This window comes from Cucumis sativus, chromosome 1, assembly GCF_000004075.3.
Source record: "Cucumis sativus cultivar 9930 chromosome 1, Cucumber_9930_V3, whole genome shotgun sequence".
In the NCBI taxonomy this organism is placed as follows: domain Eukaryota; kingdom Viridiplantae; phylum Streptophyta; class Magnoliopsida; order Cucurbitales; family Cucurbitaceae; genus Cucumis; species Cucumis sativus.
The window spans coordinates 13,635,668-13,648,035 of NC_026655.2; the positions used below are offsets into that span (position 1 = coordinate 13,635,668).

General features: G+C 32.0%; 1 long non-coding RNA gene and 1 pseudogene across 1 annotated transcript; both read left to right on the forward strand.

The window, feature by feature from the left end:
* Positions 1-1,584: 1,584 nt before the first annotated feature.
* Positions 1,585-7,189, forward strand: LOC101211458 (annotated as a pseudogene).
* Positions 3,709-5,744, forward strand: LOC105435539. The gene is made up of 2 exons (XR_969593.2): positions 3,709-4,946; positions 5,024-5,744. It is a non-coding gene; the product is annotated as an uncharacterized LOC105435539 (long non-coding RNA).
* Positions 7,190-12,368: the final 5,179 nt, after the last annotated feature.

Here is a 12,368-nt window from a genome sequence, read left to right on the forward strand (position 1 = left end):
CTCCCAAAAGCTAGAAGACTCCCTAACTCCCAAAGTCGAACATCCTCGAACATTGAAGCTGACATTGAAGCTCTTTTGAACATCACGTGCTCCGCTTCCTCCAAATCAAGCATAAGCATTTAATCGAGTGAAAATCAGAGGACCAAATTCTAGAGATCGAACCACATCGCATCAAATCAACATAAATACAACACCAACTCAAGTTCAACCCCACGAAGCAAATTTCTTCAGAAATCTCATGCGAACAAATTGGCACACTCGATGGGACAATCTCTACCTCTCATCTCTCTCTCGTCATCTAAATCTACAAGCAAACAAATGGCATCAAAGAAAGTTGCATCTAAATCTTCTATTGGCAACAACACCTACACGAGACCTATCACCCGTAGTCGTTCTAAAAGGATCATCAAAGAGTAAGATCAAGGTTTTTGCCCTTGCGCAGAGCATCCTTAAACAATTTTATGGAATCTTCTAAAACTAGAAGTGTAATTAAGGAAAATCCTCTATATCTAGCAGGTCAAAGAAAGAAGCACACCCTGATGTGATGTGATGTTTGTCATGATGGCTGATGTAACGGTCAAGGCTGTCGTGGTGGAGATGGAGAGAAAAATTAATCTCCTGATGAAGCTTGTTGATGAACGAGACCACAAAATCGCAGCTTTAAAAGAGCAGATGCATACTCTCGTAAAACTGATGAATCGAGTCAAACTTTTGTCGTTAAAGCTGATGACAAAGGGAAAAACGTGGTGCAAGAAAATGAACCACAACAACAATCAACTTCTGTGGCTTCTCTCTCAAATCAATAATTACAAGATATGATCACAAACTCTATCAAAACTCAGTATGGAGGCCCTTCTTAGACTTCTTTTATGTACTCTAAGTCATATACTGAGAGGATCAATGACATGCTAAAGCTTGTTGGGTATCAACCTCCAAAGTTCCAACAATTCGACGGAAAGGGCAATCCAAAGCAAAACATTGCTCATTTTGTTGAAACATGTGAGAACATAGGATCAAGAGGAGACCAACTAGTCAAGCAATTCATTCGAAGCTTGAAAGGAAATGCTTTTGAGTGGTATAATGATCTGGAGCCAGAAGTCATTAACAGTTGTCAACGGGAAAAAGGAATTCCTTAACCGCTTCTACAGCACAGCACCAGACACACTATAAGCATGATGAAGCTTACAAACACAAGACAGTGAAAGGGAGAGCTAATCATTGACTACATAAATCGATGGAGAGCTCTAACCTTGGATTGCAAAGACAAGTTCACATAACTGTCTGCAGTGGAGATGTGCACCCAAGGCATGTACGGGAACTTCTCTATATTTTACAAGGAATAAAACCCCGTACATTTGAAGAACTATCAACTCGGGCCCACGGCATAGAGTTGGGCATTGCTAATAAGGGAACTAAAGATTTCTTAGGGCCCGTTTGGTAACGTTCTTGTTTTCTGTTTCCCGTTTCTGTTTCTAGTTTTGTAAGAAACGAATGTGTTTGGTAACGTTTCTTGTTTGTCATTCCCAAAATTATTAGAAACGTTTCTTTTTTCCTTAAGAATTAGTGGGAACCAATAAAACTAGTTTCTCCCATTTCATTCCCAATTTTTTCTTATGTTTCTATTTTCATTCTCATTTATTCGACTTCTCTCTTCCTCACTTCATTCTTCTTCACGATTTTTCCCATACGTTTCTCCTCCTCAGTTTCTTTTAATTCCTCTTCTTTTCTCTTCATTTTTGTCCATCGTTTTTCGACAAGGGTGTGCCTCTCTAGCGGCTTTTTGGTCCTCTTCGCTTTTCTTCGGCCAAAGCGTTCCTCTCCGACGACTCCTTTCTTCAGCTCTCCTCACTTTTCTTAAAGGTATGTGTTTGTTCTATTTTTTTTATTGATCTGTTTGCTGCCATTCTCTTCCTCCCTTAAATTTAGAGTTTTGGGTAAATTATAGTGAAAATTTATGGGTAAATCTTTGATCTTCTGTTTGTAGTCTTCTCTATCTTTCTTTTAATTGGGTGTGGAACAAATCAACAAACTAATAATATTATTGTTAATCTAAAATAAATTAATATTGCAAAAATCAAAGTCCCACAAAATTCGTAGATCTTCTCGTTTTTCACTTTCTTACCTTTCGAATCTCCATTTTTCGTATTCGTTGAGCTTTCAAAGCTTCCTCTAAGATAAGAGACTCGTTCCTTTTTTTTTTTTTTTGCTTTTTCCTCATGTATCGTTTCATTTTCTTTTTCCAATGTTGATTTTTTTATGAGGGGTTTAATTAGATTTGTAAATCTTGCCTTTATCTGAGGATGAATTTCACTTTCATAGCTTTTCTAGATGTTTTTCCGTTTGTTCTCTTGTTTGTATTGTTTTTCAATTGAGGGATGAATTTCAATTTCACTTTCAGATCTGCTTCTGCCACCTCATCATCTCTGATCTCTATATCATCGCCTCTTTTCCTACCTCTCTCTTGCATTTCTTTCTTTTCTCCAAATTTCACCATTTTTTTCCCTTACCTATTTTTCCATGCTTTCCCATTCCTCTATTTCTCTAAATTTCACTCTCTCGCATCTTCTAATTGCTATTGCTTAAGGGTTTAGGGTTTATTTTAGATTAATATAATATATATATTATATTTATTTTAGATTAATATAATATACATATATACGTGGGTCCCACACACTTCATTTTTTCTCATTATTTATATATACATACTCACATATAATATAATATATATATTATACATTCAAATTCTAAAAATATCTTTCTTTATTAAATTAATTTATTTTTTTATTTTTTTCTTTATATATATTTAAATATCACAATCTTCAATCTTCAATTTTTCTTATTAAATTCATTTTTCTAATTTAATTTAATTCTTTCTTAATCAAAATTATACATATATTTTTTTCCAATTTTCAATTTTTTTAAAAAAAATCTCATATATTAACAAAACATGTTATTAAAAATATATTAAACAAATTAAAAGAGTAATAATAATAATAATTTATATATATATATATTTATTTATTTATTTAATATCTCAATCTTCAAATTTTCTTATTAATTCATCTTTTCTAATTTAATTTAATTATTTCTTAACCAAAATTATATATATCTTTTTCTAATTTTCTGTTTAAAAAAAACACATATATTAACCAAATATGTTATTAAAAAATACATTAAACAAATAAAAATAATAATAGTAATTGAAAGAAGTTGAAACGTACTCTAAAAATAATAATAACAATAAATTTGCAATTCAAAATTATCCATTAAGTTTTTAAATTTAATTTGTAATCGAACTAATTCTTGTTTTTTTCCTTTTACCATAAACATGAATTTCTTTTTATTCAATTATCAATGTGTGTGGCTTCAAGTGTTATTATTATTATTTTTTTTAGTAATTTTAACTTATCTCAATTATTATTATTACTCTTTTAATTTGTTTAATATATTTTTAATAACATGTTTTGTTAATATATGAGATTTTTTTTCAAAAAATTGAAAATTGGAAAAAAAATATATGTATAATTTTGATTAAGAAAGAATTAAATTAAATTAGAAAAATGAATTTAATAAGAAAAATTGAAGATTGAAGATTGTGATATTTAAATATATATAAAGAAAAAAATAAAAAAATAAATTAATTTAATAAAGAAAGATATTTTTAGAATTTGAATGTATAATATATATATTATATTATATGTGAGTATGTATATATAAATAATGAGAAAAAATGAAGTGTGTGGGACCCACGTATATAAATAATGAGAAAATTAAAAAATGTGGGGCCCAGTGTAGTATAAATATAAAAATAAGGAAAAAATAGAGTATGTGGGGGCCACTGCATGGAAGTCGTGTACCCCGTCCACGACTTCACCTCAAAACACCTATTTTTGAAAATAGTTTTGCAACTACCCTATTTTTGAAATATGTTTCAAATTTTACATTATTTTTAAAAAAAATCCTAAGAAGAATGAATATCATATAATTAGTAAGGGATATGGGTGGAAGAAAGCATTGGGGGGGGGGGGGGGGGGGAGCTCCGTTTTTGTGATTTATAAATTAAGCAGGAATTGATGTTGTTCACTTTGTGAAGTTGCATTGTGTACTGTATGCATATACGAGAAATTGTTATTAGAAGTACATCTCATTTTGCAAAATACTTTAATCATGGCTATTGAAACTTCAACCTGAAATTCTCCTTGATTTGATCTTGGATATACTTTGTTCCTTTGTGCCGATCTTAATTTACTTCTAAACATCAACAGAGGATATTATAAGTTGATTCAGTAAAACCAACAGAAATATAGACCCTTGTGGAAACCCAATGCTTTCTTCCACCCATATTCATTACTAATTATATGATCTTTATTTTTCTTAACATATATGTATAATTAAGGCTTTAATATAATCACCATCATATATAGCTCTCATCCAAAATCTCATATGCTAAAGTATCCTTTTTGTTTTCTTGAAAGACTTGTGTTCCTAGATCTTGGAGTATGGTTCTTAAATTAGTTTTATTTAATGATTTCAAAACTAATTCATACACATCTGATCAAGTTTTACTATTACATCGAGATGACACAAAAATCATCTGCACAACGTGATTGTGTCGATGAGGTTGCTGAGGTTGATGGATTAAGAAGTGAGGGACCATGGTCAGAAAAGAGTGAAACTATGTTTGTAGACTTAATGGATGAAGAGGTTGCAAAAGGCAATCGACCAACTACAACATTTACAAAGACTAGTTGGAATTATATAAGAAGCCAACCGAATACTAGTATGGGATATAATTATTCTTACGATCAATTGAAAAAAAGTTCAATAAACTGAGACAAATTTGCAAAGACTTCAAAAAGATATTGAGTGATATGACAGGAAATGGTTGAGATCCATTATTAGGCTCCATCAATCTTGAAGAGGAGCAATGAAACGAGCTTTTTAAGGTATAATACTTGATTTTTTTTTCATTATGAATCATCTATAGGTGGATATTTGATCTAAACAGTTTTCGTTTTCTTAGGTGAATAAGAGAGCTAAAAAGTTTAGAAAAAGTGGTTGCCCACATTATGAAAAGCTTATGAGGATTTTTGGAGATACTACTGCAACAGGTGTAAATGCTTGTCCATCAACAAGACTTATTTTAGATTCTGAAAATGAAAATGAAAGTGAAAATGATGTTGAAGAGAATGATAAATGAAAAGGCAGAAAAAGAGTTCGAAGAACTAGGAAAGACGAATTCGACAGTTTCTTTTCAACATTCATAAATGTATATGCAGAGAACGCCAAAAGAAAAAATGACATCCTTGAGAAAAAATCTATTGGTTGTACATCTAGTCAAGTTGATGAGAGCCACACATCAACTAGGAAAGATGATCTCATGAGTTGATGAAATGTTTGAACGTTTTAAATACAATGGAAGATGTTGATGGAGAGGCTTATTCTAAAATATTGAAACTCTTGCACGATGATTTTGCTTGGAGAAAAATATTTTTGCGAATGCCCGATTCAAGGAGGAGAGATTTCATAAATAGTCTCTAGACTGACCTTAGGGATGTTTAGCCTTAGGGATGGATTGTGTATGTTTGTACCTTATGTGTTATTTACTTTTTTAATTTTCTCATGATTATGAATTATTTTTTTTAACATGGCTACGTTGTTTTTGGGATGAAATGAATTTGTACGTTTTTTGTCTTTGATTTAGAGATATACTTGTGAATAGAAATGGATGTGATTAAAGTCAATCATTTTGAGGATTTTGATTCTGACGACGATGATGATATATGCATCATTTTTACTTTATTACACATGAGCTTGCACAAGATACATTCTTCTAAACAACCATGTAGAACCTCTGCACTAAGAGAACATGATTATGTGATCGAGTTGTTAAATGAAAACGATAGTAGATGTTTTGATTGTTTTAGGATGAAAGGAGTTACATTCGTAAGGTTTTGTGAATATTTAAAATCCAAGATAAATTTGAAAGCATCTAGGTATCTCACTGTTCAAGAGAAAGTAACTATATTCTTATTGATCATATCATATAATGAAAGCAATCGTATAACAGCAGAAAGATTTCAACATCCAGGTCATACTATTTCTCTAGCTTTTAATCGGGTTTTGAGAAAGGTTTGCAAGCTTGGACTAGAAATTATTAGTCCAACCAATATGTACACTATACCAATGGAGATTATATCAAATTCAAAATATTACCCTTTCTTTAAGGTAATGTGTAATTTTTTTGAAATATTATCCTCTCTTGCATGGAGTTCATACTAATTCAAAATATATTTGTGTCTATGATTGTGCTTTAGGATTGTATTGGTGCTATTGATGGCACTCACGTTCCGACAAGTATTCCCCAAAATGAGCAAATACCATTTCGTAGAAGAAAAACTAACACAACATGGAATATAATGTGGGTATGTTCATTTGATATGTTATTCACGTATGTCATGTCTGGTTGGAAGGATCGATCAATGATTCTCGCATACTTATTAAATGTATAAACAATCCTGAGAATAAATTTCCTATGCCTAAGAGAGGTAAATAATTATGTCTTTTTAAAACTTTAAATGAAATGGATGACTTTATGATGATTATTTATTTATTTTATTATATGCAGGGCAATACTATCTTGTCGATTCAAGATATTCAAATATGCCAAGATTTTTAGCACCATTTCGTGGTCAAAGATATTATTTACGAGATTTTAGAGAAATGAGAGACATCGCCCTCGAGGTAAAGAAGAAGTGTTTAACTATGACATTCGTCACTGTGAAATACCATTGAACGTTGTTTTGGTGTGCTGAAGGCTCAATTTCCTATTCTTAAGCAAATGTCTCCATACCCGGTCAAGACACAAAAATATATACCGATAGCATGTTGCACAATTCACAATTATATTAGATTGCATGATCGTCATGATGATCTATTCAATGACTTTAGCAATGAATCAATGATCGTTGAACATATAGACAATTTGTCAGAAAATTTGCAGAGCGATATAATTGAATTAGATGTGAGTCGACATCATCTATGAGAAATTGCCAGAGTGAGAGATGGTATTGCCAATCAAATTTGGACAACATTTGAAGGATAGATGCAATTTTATGTTCATGTTATTCGTTTTATTTGTGTACTAGAACTTCTTTTATATTAAATGACACAAACTTTTTATAATTTTCTTTTTTATGTTTAATGCATGACTTATATTTTTATTTAATGTTTAATTGAATTACATGTGAATAAAATAAAAATAAAACTTGAAGATGAGTAAACAAGAAATTAAAAAAAAAAAAACCGTTACCAAACACATTTATTTATGTTTTTTTTTCAAGAAACAATTATCAAACACGTTCCTGTTTCTTGATCTAGAAAAAGCAGAAACATGGAACAAGAAACAGGAAACAAGAAACAGAAAACAGGAAACAGAAACGTTACCAAGCGGGCCCTTAATCTCTGAAGTAAAAAAGGGGAAGAATGAAATCAACGACATTAGAAAGATCACAAATAGTGTCATTAATGAGTCCATGTTTGTTCATAAGTCTCCATTGAAATCTTTTTCCAAAAGAAAAGAGATAAAAATTGAAAGAAAACATGATGACGAAGAGAAGCATTGTCCAACTCTTAAAGAAAGATAGAAAAAAGTTACATTTTCCAACTCTAATGTTGCAAACATGTTAGAGCAACTGCTAGACAAACAACTTATTCAGCTGCTAGAATGCAAACGACTAGAACAAGTAGAAAAAGTAGATGATCCTAACTATTACAAGTATCATCAGGTCATTAGTCATCCTATTGGAAAATGTTTCATTTTGAAGGAGCTTATTCTAAAGTTGGTCGTGAAAAGAAGATCGAGCTGGATATCGATGAAGTAGCTCAGACGAATCATATTGCAATTGAGAGTACTTCAAGTATTCCACCATCAATGCTTCCTTATGATCAAAGGAAAAACTTGATTCAGTTTGGGACTTTCGAACCTATACTTGTTCGATTCAAACTAAAGATCGTGACAATAGACTCTCAATACAAAGAAAAGTCTGTTGAAGATGATTGCGAAGGATGGATAGTTGTGACTCATAAAAAAGGGAGACAACCAAATTTCATTCAAACGAATTCGCACTTCCGTCAAAAGCATGGAAAATGAAGCATCTCTCATAAAAAGGAGAAAAGAAACAAGAAGATGTGGATGCCTAAGCCTATCAAAGGAAAAGACGAGGTCTTCTTTCTGTTGGAATTTTTTGTCCTAAAACTCGTAGTTTGTAAATCATATTCTATTCAATAAAGTTGTTATTGAGAAATTAAATATTATAATCTTAAATCCAATAAATCAAAGTTCCAAGGCTATTTTTTGAATAAACTTGAACTTTATGTGTAAACATAAACGTGGATCAAGTTCGAGTATATAGCCTAAATAGTCTATAGTATATGAAATAAAGGTTGGGCGCCTTATTTTGAGAGACTATGGATGCGGCCCACTTTGTAGTACAAACGATGTGATCCTAATCGTTCATGTAGAGACATGAAAGTGGGGGCATCCTATGTAAAATGTTTACATAAGACTGAACCATGAATTAGTCATTTTTACGTTATAACACCGTTTACTGTTTAAAACTGACTATCTCAATTATTGATGACCTAGGTAACTTAGTCTTAATCCTGAGTTAACTATGAACTCCTGTTCACACGAGATTATCCTTAGATCTGCATAGGTGAGGGCAGCTCATCAGCGTTGGCCCAATAAGCCTCCCATTTCAGGGGTAAGATCGGGTGGATAGCTGGGAACATAGGGTACAAGATGGAATTCACTCCTACCCGCTTTAGGGTTAGTAGATAGGTTGCTCGAATCCAAGTCTTGAACAAGGGGCCCCACCCTCTCATTGGCCCGAGAGGGATTAAGTTTATAGGTTGAACCTTAAACCAATTGTTCAATAGTGGATTAGTGGGACTTAAGGAGCAAGATGTAATCTTGGGGGTAAAACGGTATTTTGACCCAGCCAAGGTTACGAGCAACCTGTGAAGGATTAACTTATTGATTATGGTTTTATCAAATGGACACAAATATATCTATAGTGAGGGGAGTGCAACTACGGGACTTTAGTGGAATGACCCGTTAGTTAACGAATGTTGATTAACTCGGTTTAAAAGAGTTTAGCTAGTTAATCTTGAATCGTTGGAGCCCATGATCTATAGGTCCATTAGGTTCCTCTGCTAGCTCATATGGATTAAACTTAGAACAGTGTGATGAAATAAGTCGAATTGTTCGAATAGGGAGAAGAAAGGAAAACCGACATATACAGTGATATAATCGTCGGTCTTCTAATTAGAAATAGAGCTTTATGTTTTACATACTATAAGTATGAATGCGGATTCATACTAAGAAGCTCGGAATTGGTCAAAAATAGTAAAAAGTCAAAATGTTGACTTTTGACTTTGAAAAGTCAAACTTTGACCGGCCTTATATTCAAATGTGATTTGAATTTTGGAAAAATGAATGCGGATTCATGCTCGGGAGGTTGGAATTAGTCAAGACGGACAAAATGGTAAAAAGTCAAAATATTGACTTTTGACTTAGAAAAGTCAAAGTTTGACTTTTGACTAGAAAAATCTAATGACCATTTTACCCTTGGACTAAGTTAGTGGGAAAATCCAACATTTTGTTGGATAATCCCACTAACTCTTAGTGGGATATGTGGCTATATGAGATATAGACACCTAGCCCACTAAGTTCCACTAATTGTTAGTGGAATATTAGGTGTTGAGATTTGGCAATTGAATTGCATGCATTTTTGCATGCAATTAGGCTATAAATAGAGGTGTTTTCAAATGTTGAAGGACTTTTGCCTCTTTTATCATTTTCATAATCTCAACAAAAGAAAAAAGAAAGCTTCCAATCTCATTTTATCTCCATTATTTTCTACACCAAAATTGGGTCCCACAACCCGGTTCTTTGTCCAGAGGATAGCAGTTGAGTACTAGTGGTGGTCTCGGGTAGAATTGGTAAGAAGACATCAAACCTTTTGAAAGCTTCAAAGGTAATACTTCTTAAAACCCTAATTTGATTAGTTTATGGTTACATGTTAATTGTGGCAATTAGGGTAGAAATTCGATTCTTTTTCCGCTGTGCATGACTTAGTTCTATCACTTTCGACCTCTACGGTTGATAACTTTGACATAATTCCTCCAATAAGCTTCCTTGATAATCATCCAAAGGAAGTATTAGAAGTCACTACATGTCATGCTATCAGCATAGAAGAAGTTGGATCACTGACGACGAAGAAGCCCGATCGCTCCTACTAGGGAGGTAGATCTTACGCATAATCTCGATTGTCCTCTAGAAGAAGTTGGATCGCTAACGGCGAAGAAGCCCGATCAATCCTACTAGGGAGGTGGATTTGACGGCAAAGTTCGATCATCCCCAAGAAGAAGTTGGATCGCTGATGGCAAAGAAGCTCGATCGCTCCTACTAGGGAGGTGAATCTGAAGGCAAAAGTCTGATCGTCCCTAGAAGAAGTTGGATCATTGACAACGAGAAAGCTCGATCGTTCCTAGAAGAAGTTGGATCACTAACGGCGAAGAAGATTGATTGCTCCTACCAGGCAGGTGGATCTGACAGCAAAAGCCCAATCGTCCCCTAAAAAAAGTTGGATCGCTAATGGCAAAAAAGTCTGATCGCTCCTACTAAAGAGGTGGATCTGATGGAAAAAGCCTGATCGTCCCCTAAAAGAAGTAGGATTGTTGACGACAAAGAAGCCCGATTGCTTCTATTAGGGAGGTGGATCTGACGGCAAAAGTTTGATCGTCCACTAGAAGAAGTTGGATCGTTGATGGCGAAGAAACCCGATCGCTCCTACTACAGAGGTGGATGTGACGACAAAAGTCTTATCGTCCCCTAATAGAAGTTGGATCACTGAGGGCAAAATTATCCATGCAAACGATTGTAAAAAAAAAAAAAGAAGAAGAAGAAATATGAAAATGTTTTTACCTTTAGCTCCCGTAAAAAAACAAAAACAAAAATACAAAAAAAAAAACAAAAACAAAAATACAAAAAACAAAAACAAAAACAAAAATACAAAAAAATACAAAAACACAAAAAATAAAAAAATAAAAAAACAAAAAAAGAGGAAGAGGGAAAGGGAGAAGAAAAGTTTTTCATACCTTTCTGTTGTTGGATAAGGAATAAATAATCATGATGTGAGTCTATTTATAAAACCAACAAATCCAATTCCTAAAAAGATTAGGAATGATAATTTAATCATTTTGTTTAAAACAAACCCAATTTCTAGAACGAATAGAAATGATTTTTTTTATATATATAAATAAAGAAAAGATAATCCAATTATCTTATCTTATTTTAAATTATTTTATTTTTGGGATAAATCTCAAATTTAATTTTTTAAGATATTTAAAATATTTAAATATTTCAACATTTTTAAAAATATATATATATTTCCAATTTTAAAATTAAATTTTGAGTTCAAAATTTAAGTCAAATTAAGTTGCATGTATGACCTCCTTTTTATCTTAAATTTAAATCAGAGCCATAAATCCAATTTTATCTCAAGATTGATGACCTCTTTTTTCTCTCCAATTAAAATTGGTCATTCCAAATTCTTGTGCATCCTCGAGACAAATTAAGAAATGGTAGAAACATTATCATTATTTCAAATTAAAATTTTGGTTATGTTCCAAAATTTATATTTTTTAAAAAATAAATTAAAATTTTTATCCTCAAATCAATTGACTAAGGTTCAGTCATATTCCAATCCTTAATTCAAATTTAAATCAAACTTATATACTAAATTCATAGTTTGATTAATTTGATATGTTCAATTGAAAGAAAAAATGCTCATATTTGGACTTCAAATTTTTTTTTCGAGATTCATTCACCCATCTACGTGCATAAATCTAAAAAATGAAATATTTATTTAATATGCATATGGTATCTTTGTACGGACAAAACAAAACAACAAATATTGTATTTAAAGGTTTTTCGAAAAGACAGTTGGATAAATGTCTTGGCAAATTGGAATTTGGTAAGGATGATATTTACAAACCAGGTTGTTGAGGGAGAATGTTGAATTTCCTTCTCTTGTAATATTATTATTTTTTATTTATGTCAATATTTTTTTTCTTATTTGTTGTTTGCCTTTCTCTATATATAAGAAGACCTTATACTTGGTCCAATAAATAGAGAAATAATACTCAACTTTTTGGTTTCCATTTTTTTACAGATAAATATTATAAAAATTTGAAAGTCTCAACAAAAAAAAAAAGAGAAAAAATTGACAAAAATCTAGATGAAGAGATCTTTGTTTGGGAGGGTACAAATTATATTTGATGAGTAAGAGTCCAAAATTTGA